The following is a 22794-nucleotide window of genomic DNA, read 5'->3' as shown; positions in this document are numbered from 1 at the left end:
AGAAGAGCCTGCAGAGACGACAAGCAGTTCGTGCACCAACGTCAAGTCGCTTTGGACCTCCCTGCTCACCATTGATGGGTGGGCACCTAGCTGGGATGCTGGGTGCCAAATCCATCTCCCACACTGACAGTGACCACGTGAGGTCATTGCCGGGGTGAGGGCTTGCAGGTCCGAGCACATCCGCAGGAAGCCTTGATTCAGCTCCTGGAGCAGCCTCTCCATGAGAATCGACACTACCTCCATGGAGGAGGCAGTGCGCTCGGCCATGAGGGTCATTGCATTGCTCATGCTCCTCATGGATTCCTCCACAACGGAGACCATGGCACGCATTCCCTCATGTATCTCCGCCAGATCCTCCCACACACCCTGCTGGACTTCCAGCATTTGCTGCTTCGGAGACTACTCCAGAGGCACATCATTAGCCACCGCCTGAGCATGTTCCTGGCCCCCAGCAGCTCTCCGACTGCCGGCGCCTTGGGCACTCTCTGCCTCCGCCTGCACCTCAAGTGAATGTGAAGTGGCCTCACCGTTGTGCACCGTGATACTCTCCGACTACCCACTGAGGTGCTGGTATCTGCGCTTATGCCTACCTGGCTGAGCAGGTGTGACGCTGGTGCGTTTCTATCATCTGTGTCCTCTGGTATGAGTGGTGGGCCTTCAAGCTCCTGACCTCAATGGGCTTCTGGTGAGCCTGAAATGAAAAACATGTCATTAGTTGAAGTCATTACACTGTTACTGTGCATGCCTGGCACCTGGGTCAGGGTGCCCTGATCTTTCCATTATCAATGGGGATTCCATATTTGAGGCTCACATCAATATAGAGACAACAGTGGAATGGATGCTATTACAGATGTTCTGACCTCAGTGCACTGCACGCTTACCTCCCTGAGGCACCCTAATCTCACCACGGCCGGTTGACCCAGGCGCATGGCGCCTCTCCAGCTCCAGTGCTTCTTGCTTATATCTGGTCAAGATTAGAAGGTGGGGCGGTCCTCTGCCAGTTTGCAACCATTCAGCATTGTTGTGGGATGTCTTGTCCTGAAAGGAGAGAGGAGCATTGATTAGTCCACCCTGTACCTGCATTGCCATTGCAGCCTGGCCAACCGCACCTGTGGAATACCTCACAGGGCTCAGCTAATTCATGACACTGGAGCCGCATGACACTCATTCCAAGCAGCCAGGGCTCACCCCCTTGCCCAGATGCAGCGTCATTGACATTTGCCACTCACACTCTCAGAGTGTGAGGCCCAACGGGGCGGTGGGTGGGGATGGGGGTTGGGGCAGCTCCTAACTGCTGTGCTGAGTGACCCATGCCAACACGGTACTCACCCTTCCCGATCGCAGGAGATCATTGAACCGTTTACGGCACTGCATCCATGTACGCCTCACCACATCAAGGGAGCTCACCCTGGATGCCACCTCCTTCCAGGCATTTTTGGTGAGGTGGGGGGGCTTCCTCTTCCCATACCTGGGGTCAAGTATATCCTGGCGTACTGCCACTTCCTCCAGGAAGGCAGTGAGACACTCATCGGAAAAACACGGGGCCGACTGCCCTGCTGACCTGCCCGCCCACCTGCCGTGTTCAGCACTGACGTTCTCCATAACTAGGGTCCTCCGAGTCAATGGCCAGCCTTCGCATGGACGCCGCGATGCTTTTGAATCAGCTGCTGGGTCACCGATTGGATATGGCGCACACTGAGCTCCCACCCCCGCCTGCCCCTTCTCGCTGATGCCGGAGTTGCGCATTACATTGGGCGGGCCTTAATTGGCCCGCCTGTGTAAAATGGCAGTGCGGAGCCGATCGTGGGTGGCGGTTGGGTTCCCGACCACCCGCGCCCACTCCTGCCGAGCCCACCTGATCAATGTAAAACCCGGCCTATGTCTTCACTTATAAATCCCAGGATCCCATTTGCCTTATTCACTGCTTTCTCAATCTGCCCTACCACCTATAATGACTTATGCATATATACACCTGGATCCCTCTGCTCCTGCCACCTCCTTTAAATTTTTATCCATTATTTTATATTGCCTCTCCTCATTCTTCCTACCAAAATGTATCACTTCACTTTTCTGCATTAAATTTCACTTGCCACATGTTCACCCATTCCTCCAGCCTGCCAATATTCTTTTGAAGTCTATCATTACACTCCTCACAGCTCACAATACTTCCAAGTTTTATGTCAACAGCAAATTTGAAATTGTGTCCTGCATACCCAAGACTAGCTCATTAATACAGATCAAGAAAAGCAGTGGTCCTAATAGCAATCCCTGGAGAACTCTACTCTATACCTTCCTCCGGTCCAAAAAGCAACTAATCATCAATATCATTTGTTTTCTGTCACTTGGCCAACTTTATATCTATGCTGCCACTATACCTTTTATTCTATGGGCTTCAATTTCGCTGACAAGTTTGTTATGTAGCACTTTATCAAATGCCTTTTGGAAGTTCATGTATGCCACACCAAATGTATTACCCTCATCAACCTTCCCTATTACCTCATCAGAAAACTTAATCAAGTTAGGTAAACATGATTTGCCTTTAAAATCCAAGCTGGCTTTCCTTAATTACTCCACACTTGTTTAAGCGATTGTTAATTTTGTTCCTGATTATTGTTTCTGAATGCTTTCCCGTCACTGCGATTGAACTGCCAGACCCGTAGTTGTTGGATTTATCCTCTCTTTATTCTTTTTTTTTACTTCCCCTCTGAACTTTCTATATTCAGCCTGGTTCACACTTGTATTGTCAACCTGACATCTGCCATATGTACCTGTTTTCTGTTTCATCTTACTTTCTATATCTTTCATCATGCAGGGCGCTCTGATTTTAAAAAAATTCATTCACGGGATTTGGGCTTCGCTGGCTGGGCCAGCATTTATTGCCCATCCCTAGTTGCCCTAGAGAAGGTGATGGTGAGCTGCCTTCTAAACTGCAGTCCATGTGGTGTAGGTACACCCATGGTGCTGCTCGGAAGGGAGTTCCAGGATTTTGACCTAGCGATAGTGAAGGAAAGGTGATATATTTCCAAGTCAGGATGGTGAGTGACTTGGAGGGGAACTTCCAGGTGGTGTTCCCATCTATCTGCTGCCTTTGTCCTTCTAGATGGTAGTGGTCATGGGTTTGGAATGTGCTTTCTAAGGAGCCTTGGTGAATCCCTGCAGTGCATCTTGTGGATGGTACATACTGCTGCTACTGTGCGTTGGTGGTAGAGAGAGTGAATATTTGTGGATGTGGTGCCAATCAAATGGGCTGCCTTGTCAAGCTTCTTGACTGTTGTGGGAGCTGCATTCATCCAGGCAAGTGGGGAATATTCCATCACATTCCTGACTTGTGCCTTGTAGATAGTGGACACGATTTGGGGAGTCAGGAGGTGAGTTACTCATCGCATGATTCATAGCCTCTGACCTGCTCTTGTAACCATAGTATTTATGTGGCTAGTCCAGTTCAGTTTCTGGTCAATGGTAACCCCCAGGATGTTGATAGTGGGGGATTCAGTGATGGTAATGCCATTGAACGTCAAGGGGCGTTAGTTAGATTTTCTCTTGGTGGTGATGACCATTGCCTGGCACTTGTGTGGTGCAAATTTTACTTGCCACTTGTCAGCCCAAGCCTGGATATTGTCCAGGTCTTGCTGCATTTGGACATGGACTGATTCAGTATCTGAGGAGTCGCAAATGATGCTGAACATTATACAATCATCGGCAAACATCCCCACTTCTGATCTTATGATGGAAGGAAGGTCATTGATGAAGCAGCTGAAGATGGTTGGGCTGGGGACACTACCCTGAGGAACTCCTGCAGTGATGTTCTGGAACTGAAATGACTGACCTCCAACAACCACAACCATCTTCCTTTGTGCTAGGTATGACTCCAACCAGTGGAGAGATTTCCCCCTGATTCCCATTGACTCCAGTTTTGCTGGGCGCATTGATGCCACACTCAGTCAAATGCTGCATTGATGTCAAGGACAGTCACTCTCACCTCAAGAGTTCATCTCTTTTGTCCATGTTTCAACCAAGGCTGTAATAAGGTCAGGAACTGAGTGTCCCTGGCAGAATCCAAACTGGGCATCAGTGAACAGGTTATTGCTAAACAAGTGTCACTTGATAGTACAGTTGATGACCCCTTCCATTACTCTACTGATGATCAAGAGGAGACTAATGGGGCAATAATTGGCCGGGTTGGATTTGACCTGCTTTTTGTGTACAGGACATTCCTGGGCAGCTTTCCACATAGCTGGGTAGATGCCAGTGTTGTAGCTGTACTGGAACAGCTTGGCTAGGGGCACAGCAAGTTCTGGAGCATAAATGTTCAGTACTACTGCCGGAATATTGTCAGGCCCCATAGCCTTTGCAGTATCCAATGCCTTCAACCATTTCTTGACATCACGTGGAGTGAATCGAATTGGGGGAATTCTGGCATCTGTGATGCTGGGGACCACTGGAAGATGCTGAGATGGATCATCCACTTGGCACTTCTGGCTGAAGATTGTAGCAAATTCTTCAGCCTTATCTTTTGCACTGAATCGCTGGGCTCCCCCATCATTGACGATGGGGATATTTGTGGACCCTCCTCCTCCAGTGAGTTGTTTAATTGTCCATCACCATTCACGATTAGATGTGGCAGGACTGCAGAGCTTAGATCTGATCCATTGGTTTTGGGATCACTTAGCTCTATCTATCACTTGCTGCTTATGCTGTTTGGCATGCCAGTAGTTCTGTGTTGTAGATTCACTAGATTGACACCTCATTTTTAGGTACACCTGGTGCTGCTCCTGGCATGCCCTCCTGCACTCTTCATTGGACCAAGGTTGATCCCCTGGCTTGATGGTAATGGTGGAGTGGGGGATATGCTAGGCCATGAGGTTACAGATTGTGTTTGAGTACAGTTCAGCTGCTGCTGATGGCCCATATTGCCTCATGGATGCCTAGTCTTTAGTTGCTAGACATGCTCGAAATCTATCATATTTAGCATGGTGTTAGTGCCACACAATATGATGGAGGGTATCCTCAACGTGAAGGCGGGACTTCATCTCCACAACGACTGTGCAGTGGTCACTTCTACCGATACTGTCATGGACAGATGCATCTGCAGTAGGAGGGTTGGTGAAGATGAGGTCAAGTATGTTTTCCCCTCTTGTTGGTTCCCTCACTCCTGTCACAGGCTCAGTCTAGCAGCTATGTCCTTGAGGACTCGGCCAGCTCGGTCAGTAGTGATGCTACCCAGCCACTCTTGGTGATGGACACTGAAGTACCCACCCAGAGTACATTCTGTGCCCTTGCCATCCTCAGTGCTTCGTCCAAGTGATGTTCAACATGGAGGAGCACTGATTCATTAGCTGAGGGAGGGCGGTAAGTGATAATCAGCAGGAGGTTTCCTTGCCCATTTTTGACCTGATGCCATGAGACTTCATGGGGTCTGGAGTCAATGTTGAGGACTCCCAGGGCAACTCGCTCCCGACTGTATACCGCTGTGCCTCCACCTCTGCTGGGTCTGTCCTGTCGGTGGGACAGGACATACCCAGGGATGGTGATGGTGGTATCTGGGACATTATCTGTAAGGTATGATTCCATGAGGATGACCATGTCAAGCTGTTGCTTGACTAGTCTGTGTGACAGATCTCCCAATTTTGGAACTAGTCCCCAGATGTTAGTAAGGAGAACTTTGCATGGTTGACAAGGCTGAGTTTGCCTTGCATTTCCTCCCTCTACCTGTACCTGAATCATCTCCTCTTTAAAGGCAGCCTATTTTTCCGTTAGTTTTGTCTTTCAATCATTGAATCCAATTTACCTGGGACAGATTCATTCTTACCCCATTGAAGTTGCTCCTTCCAATTAATAATTTGTATTCTAGATTGTTCCTGTTCCATAGCTAACCTAAACTTTATGGTACTATGATCACTGTTCCCTAAATGTTCCCCTACTGATACTTGATCCATTTGACCCACTTCTTTCTCGCGAACCAGATCCAGTAATTCCTCCTTCCTCAGAAATGTAATAATCAGGAAAATTCTTCTTAACACATTTCAGAAATTTTTCTCCCTCTCTGTCCTTTTCACTTTTACTACCCCAGTCTATATTAGGATAATTTAAGACCCCATTATCACAAGCGTATATAATTTTTGCACCTCTCTGTAATTTTCCTGCAAATTTGCTCCTCCATATCATCCCCACCTGTTGGTGGCCTATAAATACACCCAGTGGTTCATAGTACCTCTGTTGTTTCTTAACTCTAGCCAAATAGATTCTGTACTTTACCCCTCCAGGACATCCTCTCCCTCCAGCGCTATTGTATTCTCCTTAAATAATGCTGCCACCCCTTCTCCTTTCTATCCTGAACGCCTTGCATACAGGAATATTTCATATCCAGTCATGCCCTTCTTTAAGCCGGATCTCGGTTATCACCAAACATCATATTCCTATTTGGCTTCTGTGTTTGTTCATGATTTAGTAAATAAATTTGCTTGATCTTTTAAAAACTTAATTTATGTGATGCTGTACTGCTTTTGAAGACTGAAACAATGGCAGAACGTTTTGTTTGGCAGCATGCCCACCGACAATTAAGAGGCTTGTTAAGGCTGTTAAGTAATCAATTAAATTAATTTTTTCGCTGCCTGAACAAACCTAACGGTTGGCGGGCAGGTGAAAAGGCCAAGCGGCCTTTGCATTTTTTTGGAAACCTCACGGGCGGGAAGAGGTTTCCAAAAACAAATGATAATAAAATAAAAGTTTTCAAATTTAATTAATAACATGTCCCTGCTCATGTGACAAAGTCACATGAGGGGACACATTTCATTACAGTTTTATTTTTAAAATTATTTTCTTTCATACCTCTTCATCCCCCTGAAGCACCTCCATGCCTGAGGGAGATTATGCAGCACCCACTCGTACGCATGCGCGAAGTTCACGCTCAGCGCTTTCGCCCTCCTCCCCCTGCCTGCACAGGCACTGCTCAGTGCTGCCGCTTGCGTTTCACACTGGCAGGCCTCAATTGGCCCGCCAATGTGAAATCGTAGTGTGGTGCCGGTCGCAGGCGGTGGTCAGCTTCCCAACAACCCCTGCCCGCCCCTGCCAAGCACCCCCGCCGAAAGCAAAATTCTGTCCAATATCTTATGATGACATTTTATGCATCCCGTACTAAAAACAATCATCAAACAAGTTTGACAGTTTGTTTCCAGTGCACAAAAGCTTAACTACATCAGAAGGCCATGAGAGGCACTCTTGCAGGTATGCAATTATTTGGTTCTTCTATCTTAGAACACTCCTATTAACACTATTTGGTGATGAAGAGTGTTCTAAGATAGTAGAACCAAACAATTGAGGGTGAGCAGATTACAAAAGAGACAAAAATACAACTTCCATTATCCTTCCCTTTACAAGCACCTACCCACAAATTGATGGGTGCTATGTGAAACCAGGAGAAATCTTATTGAAAAACAGAAAGAAAACAAAAACTCATGTTACAGTTTCAATTTTTATCGTTTTCCATCAGCAACACACATGGAATACCATTGGGTCCCTTGTTTTATAACAAAAGTGGTAGTACAGTCTAGCTGTTTTTACATTATTGAAGTTGCTCATACCACAGGAATTTATTTCAATTAATTACTTTCAACTTCAACAGAGCCCAATAAAAAATTACTTTTGCAGCTGGTTCTAAAGGATGAAATGCATTACTACATTGGTATTAAATTCAGGTGAAAATCTGGTCCTGTTTTTCATTGCACATTTCTAAAGAATGGTATACACTTCAATGGTATGGTAGATTACTGTTCTGAAGTTTTATACCACTTATGAGCCCTAATTATAAAATAAGAGCACACATGTATTTGCTGAGTTACTTCCTCCAACCCTTCCCTACAAGAAAATGATATTTTTACAGCCGTTTGGGTTGCTTATTTTTAAAGGCACGTGTGTTGGTGTTTGACCAAGGGGGTGGTCTTATGACTTTGAAAAAATGGTTTGTTTAAAACCATGAATACCCACAGGCCTTTCTATGGGATTTTAATGCAATGAAGATTTTTTTCTTGTCTATTACTGAGCTCCTTGGAGATTCAGTGGCCCATCCGAGGACACTAGTTTCAAATTATTTTTGATTTTAAAAATTCCCTTACATAAGTGATAATGGGAATCATGTGAGTGATAAAGCTTTTTGGGACATGGGAGTGTCATAAATTGCACAGCACTCTTTGGTAATAAGAATGAGACACCTTTCTTGGTAATTATGGAAGTTAAGTGAATAAGCAATTGTTGCCTTTCACATCAGGAATCAATTTTGATGGAATATTTGCTGAAGTATACAGGAATTCTAGAGCTCTCACAATTGGCATGCAAATGGCACTGTTGCAGGTTTTTATAAGAATTAACCAGTTCAAGTTTGAGTTGTGCTTTTTTTCTGTACTCTGAAAACTTTCAGATTAGTTAACCTAGTGGGTTCTATTGTTTTTAAATATATCTTGCATATATTATTGCATAGTACATTGAAGAATGTGGGGCAGAATCTTGTGGAGGCTATTCCTGAGGTCGATTGTGGTGGTATCTTCTGTTCTGGAGTATAAGTTGGGTGGCGGGAGCAGAATGAGACTGACTTCTGCTCAGGAGCTGGACTGCTGACCATGCACTGTTCAGCTAATTACATATGCACGCGCGAGGAGCTCAGCAAATCTTGTGGCCTCGGCAGGTAGGAAGTCGCTGACTCGGCCCTTACCTCAGGGGGTCGAAGGTCCTGGCGCTATATTTAAAGGGCACCCGGATAGCCATTCACTCACTGCAAGCCAAGAGCTCCAGATTCTGAATCCATCAGAATGTCACAGAGCAGACAACATACACGGTTCAGCGATGCCTCCCTGCAAATTCTCCTCCAGGCCGTCCAGGAGAGGAGGGTTTTCCAGGGATGGCAGCAGGAGGACCTCCCATCAGAACACGGTGGCCTGGCTGGAGGTCAGGGTGGAGATTAGCGCCCATGGGACCCACAAAAGAACCAGCCAGCAGTGCAGAAAAAGGATGAACAAGCTGATGTGCTCCACCAGAGTAAGCAGCACTATCTACTTACTGTAAAGTGACACTCATAAGGGCATCAGGCAGTGTAAGTGTGCGAGTGCAGAGGGATGCCAGTCAGGAGTTTGGGTTGCGGATTCAGCAGTAGATGGGACAGTTGCACTCAATGTGCGCCAGCCACTTCATGCTCTCAATGTTCTATCAGTTGCAGGACATCCTACCTGTTAATTACTTACTGGGGAGGGCTCAGGAGCTGGCATAGGCATGCATGCCCCTGAACTGCTTATGCACCCACTGGGATGACAGTTAATCCTTCTGTCTGACCGCAGGACAAAAATACACACAACCGGAGAGGTGGGCCAAGACCGACAGCAGCATTCCGGAGATCAGAGTGCTCAGCACCTTTGAAGAGGAAGCCATCGACCTCACCAGGGGTTCTGGGACTGTGCATGCACCGAAGGCTCACATACCTCGGTGTGTGCATGTTCTGGAGTAGACATGGTGTCACAACCTGGTGAACATCCCACAGACACAGGTCCACAGTTGACGGAGGAAGTGACAGCCAAGGTCTGTGATACTGAGAAGATACTGGAGACCAGGCCCCTGCTGTGCTCCATGCAGTTAATGAGCTTCTAGACTCAGCCATAAGAGACCTGATGGTGATGCAGAGACAGGCAGGGAAACATCAGGCAGAGGTGCCAAAGGCCATACGCATAATGGATCAAAGGCTGGAGGAGTTTTTCCACGTTCTGTCTGCTGTCATGGCTTCAGAATTCAAGTGCTTGGCTGCCTCTATGGAAAGGATGGCGGCCGCCATGGAGACCCAGGTTCAGCAGAATGCACAATAGCTGCCAGATATGTGCTCGGATCTGCATTCCATTTCTCTAACCATGGATGCAGTGCAGCAATGGCTAGGCAAGAGGGGGAAAGAGGCACCTCGACCTCCCTCTAGGTCAAGGAGTCAGGGAGCTGCCATCATGCACTAACAGGGAGAAGGGGCAAGAGATGAGCCTAGTTCTCCATGGAGTGGACTAATAATTAATAGGGTGTCCCTTCACTTGGTCCAAAAAAAAGGAAGCATTAACTCCTCCCACCCAAAAAGAGACCTCTACCATTTTAAATACTTGAGAGGTTTTACGAACTGTGCAACAAACTTAACAGTTTCAACACGGTGTGTGCGAGATTTGCCAATGCATCAAGCATTTCTACCCTCCCCCTGTTACCCATCAAGTCCTCCCCATCCTCCTACACAGTCACCGCCTTGTCATTCCTCTCCCTCCTGCAACACTTCAAACTCCTTTCTGTTACCCTGGACCCTGTTATCATTTATGAGGACATTCCTGCTCTCTCCCTGTTCACACAACTATTGACGTGATTCTTCCACATTCTATCTACCCCCCACCTTCCTCATAAATATGACATATTTCAAAATTCTGCTGCTCGTGTCTTAACTCGCACCAAGTCCTGTTTCCTATCGCCCTTGTGCTTGCTGACCTGCATTAGCTCTCACTGGTCAAGCAATGTCTTGATTTTAAAATTATCATCAGTTTTTTCAAATCCTCAAAGGCCTCACCCCTCTCTATCTCTGTAATGTACTCTAGCCTTACAACCCTTCAAGATAACTGCAGTCCAATTCTGGCCTCTTGTGCATCTGCTTTTAATTGCTTACCATTGATGGCCGCATCTTCAGTTGCTGAGGATCCAGACTCTGAAATATCCTCCCTACATGTTTCTGTCTCTCCACCTCACTTTCCTCCTTTAAAACACTCTTTAAAACTTACCTCTTTGATCAAGCTTTTGCTCATCTGTCCTAATATCGCCATATGTGGCTTGGTGCCATACTTTGTTTTCTAAAGCTCCTGTGAGGCATCTTGGGACATTTTATTACATTAAAGGTGCTAATTAAATATTAAGTATTGTCGTGTTCATATGTACAAGCAAATCAACCTGACATGAACAAGACATAGATATTATATCCCTTAGACTTAAAGGGACAAATCAAATTGTACACCATTATTCAGGAGCTGCAGAATATATTGTGCATAATATGATATAATATTCTTCTCCTTTAGCTGTATAGTAGTACATAACTCGAGTATTGCTGAAAAAAGAGACATGTCTAAGCTTTTCGTCTTGCATTTATCAGGACACCCACCAGAATAGCAATATAAGGGGAGACAACAATTTATACTGTATGTAAGAGAGTGCTGATTGGTTGACAAGCGGCATTGCCATGGAGAATGCACCATTGATGGTGACTGACAGTTAACCGCCAAGCATTGTTTGAAATTTAAACCAGGCAGCTTGACCTTGATTGGTCAAGGCATTGCCCTGAGGAATGAGGCAGCAAATGGCTGTCCCTTTGTTTAGCTGAAACAGGTGCAATGTATGTAAACATTCTTTCTGTCTGCAAAGAACAGGGCCCTGTGTATTAATGTATGTAGCTTCCAATACACGCACATGTGCCACATTGCGAGCCCGACTGACAATCTTAAATTGGTTGTCAGCATAATTCTTGGCAAATTGAGTGTTATTCAGCAAATGTTGTCGAACTGCAGAATCACATCTAATGTTGGACACTGTGTTTTGAGTTGTGCCAGCACAGGCTGATTGGATACGTTCTGTACCCTGCCCGTTGCGAATAGCGGCTGGGATATGCGGAGCACATGTAGAGACTGCAAAATATTGGTCCTTCCAAAAAACTGTTTGTATAAGTCCGGCAGGAATGCAATACAAGATTCAGAAATTTGATTGTGACTTGATATACTGGGATGCTGCCTGTTTCCATGTTGGCAATAGGACCAGCCTCCCTCTGTTTCAAACAAGGTTACCTGCATCAGAAGGGAGATGGCTAAGGGAGGGTCTCCCAGGCTGGAAGTTCCTTTGTTTCTGTCCCGAGAATCTGCCAGTGAGCATGTCCTGTGAAAGCAGATGCATTTGCCTACCAGCCAGCACTTATGGAACCCAGCTGAGGGGATAGGTTTGGATTATGAATGAAGACTTAAAGAAATTGTTCAAAGGCTGATGGGGCACTATGATACGTGCCTGAGGAATGGTGTTGACTGGCGTTTTGCCTGTGTGGCAGCCAGTGCCGTATTTTGGCTCCCACCCACTAGCAGGCACCTGAGAAGTGCTCCTAATGGTGTGAGTCCCCAGCCCTCTGATTTAATTAGAGAATCTTCTCCTGGCCCTGCATTGCTCATGGATTTTCAGGACCATAAAATGTCTTTCATCTAGCATGCCTTTTGTCATACTCCAGATGTCGCACTTTGTTACAGATGTAAAACAATCTTAAAAAGAAAGAATGCCAGAGATTTCACATAGGTTTTTCCGACAGCAAGCCTGAAATTTACGATCAATTTTGTGACCTCTAATTCCTGTCAGGAATTTATAGTTGCAATTATATGGATTCTAACAGAGTAAAGGAGTGCTACCCTTAAAAGGACAGGTCAGGTTAACAGCTTAACATCACAACAATAATCCAGACCTCAACTATCCATGACCAATTGCACTGGAGATCTGTTGTATATTTAGCTTATTATGGAAGAAATGTTATTACGGATCTCAAAAGATTGCTGAACAACAGTAACAGCCTTTGAGGATCAGGAGCACAATTTTTCTATGCAGGATTCCCAATTGGACCTTCAGAACTGATGTTTTTAAAAAACATTTATACATTCATTAAAGCAAGAGGAAAGTTTCACGGGTTTTAGCAGTTCCAAGCACAGCTTCCAGGTCTCTTAATATCTTGGCATTTCTTTCTTAACACTAATAATACAAACAGATGCCATTGCCTCATTCAAGTCATAACCATTTCAGTCATAACACAGAAAATTAAATCTTTGCCTAGTAAATACAAGCACATGATATGGAAATGATGAATATTCTGTGGCTCTGAATGAGAGAAGCAATTGTATAACTGATTGTGCCCTGGACTTAACAGTATGCCTAATGTTTGTGTTAACCAAATTGGATTCAGGTGCATATCAGTCTTGAACCTAAACCTCATCAAACAGCTTGTCAAACAAAAGTTCGTGATGAGAGACTCTAAACAATGCAGACAGTCTTATGCAGTAAGGGGATTGCTAGCCAGTGAATTTAGACCTATTCTGAATCTGATGGGCCTACTAAGTGCAAAGTATTTTAGTAGTTCCACACATTTTTTCTCTAATGTTGTCCCCACCTGTTCTGAATGGATTGACTGCTTTTGGTATGCCAGCAAATTTTATGGGATTTTGGGGGGATGAGTCTTCTGATTGTTTACTGAAACTTCAGGCATTTATGTTTTCTGGGTTTTAATCCAAAATTACAGCAGGAGATCAAAGAGCTCCCATAGATATTGTTAACCCTGGCAGGACATCAGGCTACTCACATAGATAAAAATTTACAGGAGTGATGCCAGAGATGTGAGGGTGTACATAATCAGGAAAACTTTAACATCTGTGTTCCTTTTCTCTTCATAAAAAACAGCAGGTTGACTGAATAGAGATATTTAAAATTATGAAAGGTTTTAATACAGTGGATACAGAGAAAATGTTTTCTCTTGTAGGGAAGAGTACAAGTAGAGGCCATATAGTCACCAAGAAATCCAGTAGGGAATTCAGAAGAAACTTCTTCACCCAAAGAGTAGTGAGAATGTAAAACTAGCTACCACAGGGAGTGTTTGAAGTCAATAGTATGAAGGAGAAGGGAATAGATTGTTACAATGACAGATTTAGTTGAGAAAAGATGGGAGGAGGCTTGAGTGGAGCAATGGCCTGTCTCTGTGTCACATATCCTATGTAATATTATTATCCCTGAGGAGGTTAGGGAATTCCCAGAGGTATTCTACCCACAGACAGGAGATCAGGGAACTCATGTATATATTGGTACCCCCCAGGGTTCACATGTGAGCCTGGTAAGTGAATTCCAGCAGGCCTTATAGCTATGGGGCATCACAACAAAGGTTGATTCTTTTTACCTCTCTGAAGTTGGAGACAATAAGGCCAGTCCTGGCCATGATTACCTAAGTCCACACAGATGAGAAATTGAAACTGGAACCTCTTGGTCAGAATGTTTTGGTGTTATATGAGGCAGAACTTTTACCCAAATGAATACATCTGAATAAATGCACAAAAAGTGAATATTCAATGAAACATGTTGTTGACCTATGGAATGTAACATGGCATTTTGGACAGGTGGACCTTATCGGACACCCTTCATTTACATATTTCTGTATCAATACAGAGGGATTAGCATTCTTTTGGCCCTGCATGTTTATTCAAAGTGGCTAGTCTTTTAAGTCATTCAACTTAAACAATTGAGCAATGAATGAGTAAGAAATGTTCATCCTGCTGAATTAATGCTGGTGTTCGTAATATGAAAGTTTGTGACTGGCATCAGCTCTATGTGACTGATTGTCTCACCTGACATAATGTTCACCTCAGGTAGTAAGTACAATGTTAATAAATACTATTTCTATAAATGCTTACAAAATTTTATCAATAAAATTGCGTATTGTGTAAAAGCAGGAAGTACTTTGCATTGTCTTTGGTACAGTGCTGTTTATAGTGTTGCCCTTATGGAAGGCACTTCCAAATTTTCAATAAGGTTAAACCTTGAGGCTGACTTTAGATCAGATTCATATTGTTAAATTAATTTTCCAATGAATAAAAACCACTGGAAAATAGTGACAAAAAGTTTATTTCATTTTGTGCGGTAAAACTGTGGGCTATTTTCATTGCATATTAGCATGCGTTATTGTTGTAATCTGCAGTTAAATTGTGTATGAATTACCCATACCTTTCCAGTTCACATAGCCACTGAACCTTCCTCATCTCCCATTTCATTCTAATATTCTTCCCCATCCTCATTTGATGATGGTAGCTTTTTCTCCCCTCCCACAGTTCATAATGACACTCCCTTCCACTACTCCCAGTTCACAGAGTAAGTTTTCCTTCTTTGCTCCCTTTCTCCCTTTTTCTCTTCCCTCCTCTCTTTCTTCTTCCCAATCCTTTCTTCATTGACATGATGAAGAATACAATGGGTTAGATTTTTCTCTCAGCAGGGAACGAATGGCACCCACCTTTCATTAGATTTACACTTGATCATAAAGTTTTGGAACACTGACAGCTCCTTTCAATCAACTATTCAAAAAATGCAACAGCCTGTACAGAGTACTGGGACCTGTAAGAAGAGGATAAGTAACTGTGCATCTCCTTAACAAATAAGATTGAAGAATCGTCGATGAATAGTGCAAGTCTAGTCTAGAAGTGTAAATTAGAATATTTAATTCAATTTCAAAATCAGGTTCAGAAAATGAGTGATATAAAGAGAAAGAAAGATAGGATTAAGAGAGGGAGAGAAAAGAGACAGAAAGAAATGATTTTTAAAGTTATATTTTTATTTTTTAAATCTCCAAATCCAAAGGAATGAAACTCCACACTTATTAAAGGTAATTTTCAGTGCCAGAGAGGTTGTTTGACTTATCAATCATTAAACAAATGAGTTTACATTGTAATGGATAAACTTTGCAGCCACAAAATTCAACTCCACAGTGCTGGTAGTTTTAGCACTATGGAAGCTAGTTAAAGCAAAAAATGGCGGGTGCCACTCCTGGCCACTTTCTGTGCAGCCCACACCGATCACCATCTTGTGAAGGTGAGAGCATAAGCGTGAGAAGTATGCAAAGTAGGCAGATTGTGGCATCAATCAGAGTCTATTGCTAATTTGATGCATAATATTTAATTTTGCAGCTCACTATTCTAGTTTCTGCCCTCTCTTAAGCATGCATTTCTGAACATGTGTTCAGCTGCAACAGAACTATTAAAGGATAATTGTTTGTTACCGTCCATTGGCTGTTGCAGAGTTGTGGGAGCACTGGGTTGTTGGAAGGCTTCTGAAAAGTTGGTGAAGTCTGCAGGGAGTGCCGCTGGACTTTGGAAAGCTATTAGTCATTACTGACTAATAATAATAATACTCAGAGTACACCACTTGCTCCCAAACATGGGTGATATTTGTTGCAGTCATCATTGGGCTATAGCATCAAAGGGAGACAGAGCCAATGCAGAGAGAGAAAAAAAACAAATTGTTTGCAAAAGCAGAAAGACAGGATCTCTCTGCAGGAGGCCTTACCCATCTATGGTCTTCAGGGAGCACTTCTCCTACCTGTGCCTAAGCCAGGAATAGAGTGTTCAGTGGCTGCACTTCAACAAGGAGGTGGTCACAGAACTCTGCCACTTCTTAGCACTAGATCTGCAACTCAGAGCAGAGCAAGGATAGCACTGCCAGTGACCATCAGGGTGATCATGACTCAGAGTGATCATGGCCCTGAGTTTTTTTCCAGCAGATCCTTCCAGAACTGGAAACATAGTAAATGTCTGGCAGCTCACCATCCATCACTGCATCCAGGATGTCACAGAGGCATTATACCAGAAGTGATACAGGCCCAGAATTTCCTCAGGGCCACTTTCACTTCGCCATTGTAACTATGCCAGAATGTGTGACGAACATCCCATCTATGTGCATTAAAATATTTTCCACCACACTTCTGTTGAAGTTATGGTGAACAGTTCTGGGGAAGTTCATTGATTCTGTTGCTTTTTATTGCTTTTCTTTTGATTCGGTTATAGCTGTCAGTGATCTAATGGTGCTGTACCTTGAAGCCCCCAAGTATATTGTGCCATGGAGTATAAAGATGCAGCATAATACATCTGTTACCACATGAGCAGGGACCTTGATCTCAGTCAGCACTTGCCCCAGAGAGGGCTTGGTTTTTTAGTCCCACCAGCAGTGGACATCATGGCGGGTGGAACCAGAAAATTCAGTGTGCGGCCAAAAGTCAATTTCACGCCAGCGTCAAAATTGTTCAAAATTTTCCACTCACAACTTTCATGGTGGGTCAGGTTGCCTGCTGCGCCATGTCAGGAGCCATATTTGAACATCATGGATATTCATTAAAAACCCAGCTTGCTAGAATCACGTCCCCACTCCAGATCAAATAGCCACGCTGGTGCCTAAGTTCAACCGCCGTGATTCATGACTGCAAATAAGTGATCTGCACTTGGCAAAGTGCACTTCACTCGTGGCCTCGAGATATGTGTACGCAAGGCTCGCCTACCTTTTTGTAATAAACTTAGGAGTGCAGGGCGGGTTTATTGTAAGAAATAATCGATTTTATTTACAGACTCCAGATGAGGCTACATGCTTGTTCCAAGACCAAGGCTAAAAAGCTCTGCCCCTAAGATTGCCCACGCTTAGGGCTAATTCGCCTATACAGTCACGTGATCCCCATAACAGTAAGAAATGCTTTAACTTACACTTACTTTATTCCACCCCCTTTAATTTTGTTTTACCCTCTTATTTATAAAAACACCTTAACCCATATTATATACAATGATATACAGTTCATGCTGTTATAAATTTGGTCTTTGAGGAGGTTTTCGGATTCAGGTACAGCGACGCAACACTACAACTGGGGGTTCTTCCATTGAATCGACTTGCCCAGGACCTGCAGTATCAGGGGCAATGGCAGTTCAGGATTATTTACTTCAACAGAGACATCCACTATACCTATTCTTTGTCGATCTGGCACCTCAGGGGTCGAAGTTTCAATGTCGATTTCAGGTGGATTAACTGGTTGTTGGAGGGTTCCTCGACTTCTGAGATGATCCATGTACTTCCTAACAATCCTGTTTTCCACTTCGACATGATAATATAAAAGTCCTGTTTCCGAGACAATGGTACCAGGGATCCATCGAGGCCCAGTTGCAAAATTTTGTACAAAATTCTCTCTCCCACTGTAAACTCTCAACCTTTACTATGAACGTCATGATTCTCTTTCTGACTACCCTTGTTTCTTTCTACCTTCCCCTCTAAATTAGGGAATACTAGAGTCAATCCTGTACGAAGTTGGCACTTCATCAACAATTCTAAAGGTGTTAAATCAGTGGTCGCATGAGGAGTTGTGCGATAGCGGAACAGAAACCTTGAAATTCGTGTTTCCAACATTCCCTCTGGTAGTTTCTTCATGCCGGTATTAAAGGGCTGTACTGCTCTTTCTGCTAATCCATTGGACGAGGAATGATACAGTGCTGTTCTGATGTGTTTAATCCTATTTAGATTCATGAATCTTTGGAACCCAGTGCTAGTGAAAGCTGTACCATTAACTGACACAATAACTTAATGTAAACCGTGGACACTGAAACTCTGGCGCAGTTTTTCAATGGTTGCAGATGAATTAGGTGATCTTGCTTCAAAGACGCCCATCCATTTGGAATGAGCATCGATATTACTCAGAAACATAGTACTTAGAAATCGACCTACATTGTCTAAATGTAGTCTAACCCAGGGTCGACCAGGCCACTCCCATGGATGCAGTGGAGCTGAAACGGGCAACTTCTGCTGTTGCTGGCACTGAAGGCAGTGTTTCACCATTTTTTCTATATCACTGTCTATACCTGATCACCAGGTATAACTTCATGCAAGCAGCTTCATTTTTGAAATATCAGGATGCGCACTATGGAGTTCTTCTAATAATGGTTCTCTTCCTTGCACAGAGGCAACAACTCTTGCTCCCCATAACAAGATACCATCTTGACAACTCAGTTCAGATCTACATACAAATAATGCTTTTAAATCCTCAGAGACTTGTGCATTTGACCATCCTTGTAATGCCTGTTCATGGACTCTTGCTAAAATTGGATCCTGATTTATCCAATTCTTTATCTGTCTCATGCAGATTGGTGAGGAGTCCAGGAAATTCAATGCAAGTACTATTGGAGCAAGTGGAATGCCATCTGGCAAAGGAAGACGACTGAGGGCAACTGCATTTGCTATATGCACACCTGGAAGGTGCATAAAAATGTACTCATATCTAACAAAATTAAAACCCATCTTTGAATTCTAACAGAGGCTATCTGTGGGATTGCGTTATCTTCACTAAACAATCCTAACAGTGCTTTGTGATCTGACACCATGGTGAAGTGTCGACTGTGCAAATATTAATAGAACAGCATTTACAGGAATGGTCCCAGGGATGAGAAACTTCAGCTATGAGGATAGTTTGGAGAGGTTGGGACTGTTCTCCTTGAAGAGAAGAAGTTCTCCTTGGAGAGGGGGATGACGTGGGTATGGAAATCAGGCAGGAGGACTGTGATATAATTAAAGAAATTAGCATAGAAAGGGAGGAGGTTCTAAATGGTCTGGCAGGCTTAAAAATAGATAAATCCCCAGGCCCGGGTGAAATGTATCCCAGGCTGTTGAATGAGGCAAGGGAGGAGATAGCAGTGGTGCTGGCAATAATTTCCAAACCTCTCTGCCAGAGGACTGGAGGACAGCCAATGTGGTACTGTTGTTCAAGAAGGGAGGAAGGGATAAACCAGGGGCCTACAGGTCATTCAGTCTAACCTCAGTGGTGGGGAAACTATTGGAAACAATTCTGAGGGACAGAATTAATCTACATTTGGAGAGACAGGGATTAATCAAGAACAATCAGCATGGTTTTGTTAAGGGAAGATCATGTCTGACCAATTTGATTGAATTTTTCGAAGAGGTTACCAGGTGTGTAGATGAGGGCAATGCATTTGATGTAGTCTACTTGGGCTTCAGCAAAGCTTTTGATAAGGTCCCGTATGGGAGACTGATAAGGTAAAGTAAGAGCCCTTGGGATCCAACTGATCCAACTGATTTGCACTGATCACCATTGCTTTCACCTACCAAGCTGGAGTGGTAATGTAGCTGCTTCTCCTGCAGCCAGAACGGGGGTAGGGTACATCACAGTGGGCATCCACAGCATCCAAAAGGCGCTCGAGGGCTGCAGTCTTCTTGCCTTTCGGGGCCATGGCTTCTTCGCTGCAGTCCTGGGCTGGAAGCACTGAGCACGGCTGGACTTTAAATGTGGTGCCTGGTGTGATGAAGTGGCAAGGTGACGGCTTGGCAGGTGAATTGGTGCCCACCCACCACGAAATAGGTGGGAAGGCAAGTGGTGAGGATGACACAAGGAGTCTGCAGAGGGGTATAGACAGGTTAAGTGTGGGAAAAACTTGGCAGATGGAATATAATGTGGGAAAATGTGAGATTATGCACTTTGGCAGGAAGAATAGAGGAGCTGAATATTATTTAAATAGAGAAAGACTGCAGAAGGTTGCAGCATAGAGGGATTAGGGACTCCTTGTGCATGAATCCCAAAAAGACAACATACAAGTTCAATAGGTAATAGGGAAGGCAAATGGAATGTTGGCCTTTATTTCAATGGGAATGGAGTATAAAAATAGGGAAATCTTGCTAAAACTATACAAGGCACTAGTTAGACCACACCTAGAATACTGTGAACAATTTTGGTCCTCTTATCTAAGGAAAGATATACTGGCATTGCAGACAGTCCAGAGAAGGTTCACTAGGTTGATCCCGGGTATGGAGGGAATTTCTTATGAGGAGAGGGTGAGTAGGTTGGGCTTGTACTCATTGGAGTATAATTGGTTTAGGGCACTGTTGATCAATATGTTAGCTGTTAGACACGTGACAATGCCTAAACACTAGACAGTGCACTCATCCAGAGAGCAAGTTCAGCCCACGACTGACTCCATGATCGTGTCTAGAAGCAGCCTGGCATTTAGCTGAAGACTAAAATCAGACTCTGCAGCCATTGAACTTACAACCCCTCTGTATGGTGCAGAATCCTTGATCTGCAATAGGCACCACATCAAAGCTCTAGAACGCTTTCACCAAAGACATCTGAGGTCTGTCATGAGAATTTGATGGCAGGAAAATTCACAGACAACAAAGTCCTCCATCTTTCTGGGCTCAACAGCATAGAAACCATCCTCCAGAACATTCAGCTTGGATAGGCTTGTCTCCCACATGGATGACAACAAAATCCCCAAGCAGATACCCTATGGGGAACTGTCTCAGGGCAAACAACATCAAGACGATCAGTTCAAATGATACAAGAGCACCCTAAAAAAGAGCCTTACAAACTTCTGCATTGCAGAGTACCTCTCTTGAGAAAACACAGCTCACTTCGAGGCAAGCACTGAAATTTCATTCAGCATGCTTCAAGGACCACCCGCAACATCCGACATTCCCAGAGGACAGCCAGAAGTGGCACAGCTGCAGAAGACCCCACAAGCACCACAAACAACTTGCCAGTTTTGTGGACACCCATGCTGATCCCACATCGGAATCCTCACTCATAAGAACCCACAGAAGAAGATAAAGTCACTTACAACTTGGACATACTTGAATAACGAAGAGTCTACCTTTTTGATTGGTAAGGGGATCAAACGTTACGGGGAGAAGGCAGGACAATGGGGTTGAGAAACCTATCAGCCATGATTGAATGGCGGAGCAGACTTGATGGGCCGAATGGCCTAATTTCTGCTCCTATGTCTTATGGTCTTATGGATATGGCATGCAAAGCCACCATTGCGGCCGATGGGTAATACACTATTTTACCCACCCATTACTGCATTTAGTGCAAACCTGGAACGATGTATATAGCATTGCCTGTTTAAATTTTACTCTTTTTAAGACTTCATAATTGATGCATACCCACACCATAGAGCTATGTGTGATAAATCTTTTGGCTCACAAGAAATAAGCAGAATGACAGAACAGGGACAGTTGTTGGCTGGCAATGCCAGGAAAATAACTGAGTAACTCTGATGACATAGCTAAAGTAGTTTTTAAGTTTGAGCAGACTGACCAAACTGCTGAATCTCACTGTTTCTTGTATTTTTAATAGCAATTTTATGCTTTAGTTTTTTACAATAATTTTAAATCTTCTTAATGATATAATAGTGCATATAGTGTGTGCATTGGTCTAAGTGATAGGTAGAGATGAAATTCATAAGAAAGGGTACTCATATTGAACCTGACAGCATACAGCTTCATGTAAAGTTGTGACTATGTTATTAGCCTTAAATTGAATATCAATTATAATAATGTGAATGAGAGGCATAGAAGATTACAAGCTGTTGTACAAATGCTAAGTACAATTCCAACAGTGCCTTTGTATCCTCCCTTCCATGTGCCCAATAAGTAAGCAAAACAAGAAAATGCTCTGTTCCATATGAACCCAGTACCTGCAATGTCGGTTGTTCATGTACTAATGTCATCTCTCGAAAGGGAATTCAGATTCTGCCTTGAACTAGAATACCAAAGGGGTGTTTAGTTGCCCAGTTTTTGGAGGACTGGATTCCTCCAGTGGCTGGTATTTCAATTGTCATGCAAGAATAATGGCCTTGAATTTCCTTTATTTGTGCTCAACAATTCATGTGACTGGTGCCATCATTTACTTGGCCTTAAAGATGACTGAAATTTGGGGGTAAGTGAGTTATGCCTCTAAGTGCATCCGAATCTCTTCAACCATGTATGACCATCCATAGTTTCCTCCACATCAATGCATCTCCACCCATAAAATTGGCCTCCCCCAAGCCTCACATACAAGTTTCCTGCAAATGTGCTTGTTCAGAAGTGACTTCAAATTATGACCATAGTTTCAGATGCAAGAAAACAATTCATTTTTGCTTTATTGCAATTTTTTGGAGGATTTAGAAAATACTTATCCTTATTGAAATCTGCACTGTATATTTTGTTACTTTTAATGCATTTTATGGCAGAAGTCTGCATCACTTTAAAATTAAAAACCTTCAGTCACATGGCAGATGAAATTTAACACAGAAAAGTTTGAAGCGATACATTTAAGCAGGAAGCACAAGGAGAAGCAATATAAACTAAATGAAACCATATTAAAGGAAGTACATGAACTGCGGGACCTTGGAGTGTATGTAGACAAATCTTTGAAGGTGACAGGCCAGTTTG

This window comes from Cetorhinus maximus, chromosome 1 (genome assembly GCF_964194155.1).
Source record: "Cetorhinus maximus chromosome 1, sCetMax3.hap1.1, whole genome shotgun sequence".
Classification (NCBI taxonomy): Eukaryota; Metazoa; Chordata; class Chondrichthyes; order Lamniformes; family Cetorhinidae; genus Cetorhinus; species Cetorhinus maximus.
The sequence above is the reverse complement of the archived record's forward strand: the minus strand, read 5'-3'. Positions refer to the sequence as shown.